This window comes from Scleropages formosus, chromosome 17 (genome assembly GCF_900964775.1).
Source record: "Scleropages formosus chromosome 17, fSclFor1.1, whole genome shotgun sequence".
NCBI classification, from domain to species: Eukaryota; Metazoa; Chordata; class Actinopteri; order Osteoglossiformes; family Osteoglossidae; genus Scleropages; species Scleropages formosus.
The window spans coordinates 24,577,552-24,580,154 of NC_041822.1; positions in this window are offsets into that span (position 1 = coordinate 24,577,552).

Consider the following 2,603-nt stretch of genomic DNA (forward strand, 5'->3'; position numbering starts at 1 on the left):
GGAAAATGAACTGAAATGCAAAGCAGAAGGGACTTTTCCCCACATGGAAGTGTGTCTGACATCACTTCTGCTGGAAGGTGGCGTTTATGAAATATACATAAAACATCAGCAAGGGCTACTCCTGTGAGCTGCCACAAGAATTGAAAAGCAGTGAGTCGCTCATTTACATGCATGTCACGTTCTTCACACATTTACTATGCTGACAACGACGTGAAAGCACCATGAACCCCCCCCGTGCATCCCAAGAATAACAATGAATTTATATTCTCTTTGCTGAGATCACTGCGGCCCATGACGTGACTGTTCCTGCAGGTAAATCCCAGCCAGGTCCTCGGACGCACCTCTCCATGATAAAGCGCGCTCCAAACGCACGTCTTTCGAAAGGATCATTTCCTATGTCGGAGATAACGGTGTCCGGCAGCGCAGCGCAGCGCAGCACAGCGCAGCGCACCACTCGCACGCGCGCGTTTCTAATGGGATCGAGCGAAGTTTCGGACGCGGCGCTGCGCATCCTTTCGCCTTGAACAAAGTAGTTAGACGATTTCCAAAAAAAAAAAAAAAAGGTTGAAAAAACTTTGGATGGGGGAGGAAACCAAAACAGAACACAGGAAAACAGTTGAGTTGTTGCGCTCCCCAGGCTCTGTGTGTGTACAGTACAGTGAGCGCTGGAAAGCCGCCCAGCGCGTCTCTCCTTTTCTCCGCTGGGACGTCACGATGCAGTGAGGTGCAGTGGAGTGCAGCTGCATGCAGTGAGACGAGGTGCAGTGACGTGCAGTGACACGCAGTGGGGCGCAGACATCAGAAAGCCGCAGATGGCGGGCTGGCGCGCGCGCGTGTCGGACCCGGGCTCGGTGGCGCAACATGGCTGTACAGGCGGCAACGTGGCGTGTAGGAGATGAGATCCCCAGCCAGCCCAGGCAGAGGCACAAAGAGGCACAGAGAGGCACAGGGAGGCACGTTGCCCATCACTGCCGCAGTGGCGATGAATCTGACTCTGAGTCCGAGTATGATGAATATGATGCGCGCGCGCGTGGAGACGGGAGCCACGCGCGGACACGGGGCGCCCACGGACACCATCGCCGGGCTGTGGCGCAGTTTCACTCCCAGCCCGAGCGCAGGAGCCATTTTGACCATGAGAACAAGCGAGAAGCCATTAGTGCGGCTGGCTGACAAGCAGGGCGCTTCTGGGGGAGGCAGCAGCAAGTGTGTCCAAGCGCAGTTTTACCCCCTTTTTACACCACCCGTGTTATCAGTGTTAAGACATCGCCTTCTACAAGGAGTACTTTACCTAATGTTACCGACTGTAAGTTTGTTTGGTATGCATCTGCTTTTACTTAACATGTGACATGCTGCACATACACATTCATTATTATTATTATTATTATTCTTATTATTAATATTATTACTACATGTGACATGGAGGTCTGTTAAGGGAGAGCGCAAAGTTGCCATAAAGAATGTCTTTCTAATAGAGATTAATGGGCATCAGTGAGTCTCGCTGTAGAGCATTTATGAAGCACTTTTAGATGTCGTCATCTGTTATAAATAAAGAGTTTTTCTACTGATCTGTGCTGAAAAAAAGTATATTTAAATGATAACTGAAGAGTGGTCATACAGGAACTTCGAGCTCACGTTTTGTCATCAAAGTGATGAATGTGGCGCATTCGGCTCTTCTCCTTTCTGGCAGGGAAGGCAGAGCCATGTTCTCACACTATTATTCAAGCAAATGCTGTCAGGGGACTTTCAGTATTCAGCTACAAGTGAGCAGTTTTGTAAATTGTTGTATCAAGTTTTTTAATCTCTTTTTTTTTTTTTTTACCCCCTCCTCCTGTTCTGCCTTTTTTTTTTAGGAAATCACACCTAGCCTATAAAGCAAGCTTTAATTTAAAGGCTCGGAAGATGGCACTGAATCTGTTCCTTATTCTCTTCCATAAAGGCCTGATAAGTGTATTTCATCACAATATTCAGGTAAATATCTTTGAGCATTTTCACTACTTTCTTTGGCTGTTTTCTCTGTCTGTTGTTTACTGCTGCCTGTTCTGTTTAAATACACTTGCATTCTTCGTGTGCATTTACAGTCAGTGTAACTAAAATGTGTCCCTAAATCAAGGTCAGATATTTACTTACCTTCAGAGTTGGTGGAATTCATTTAAATGCAAATATAGGATGGCCATTTTTGTACATTTGTATAACAGCTTTCAAGAGACTGATTTCAATGTCTAAAGCTGACCATTATCCAATCAGTTGTTCTGTTTCGTCTTAAACATTAAGCAAAAATTAACATGTATTGTTTAAAAAAAAAAAAAAAGTGAATTTCTGGAAAGGGGAAATCATGTTAAATGTTAGTTATTAACTATCCAGTAGCCCTAAAGGCATGATGAAATATTAACATCTAAAATCTAGAGAGATGTATTTCATGAAATGTGAACAAAACAACAAAAACAAAAAAAGCCTTAAGAAAATGGAGAGCATGCACTTTATAGCTACAAGATGTATATAAAACAGACACGTAACTCATTACCTTTAGTGTCTACTCACTGAAGCATAGCTCTTCAAGTTACAACGTTGACAATTTAATAAATCATTAAATGAAAAAAGGCTAT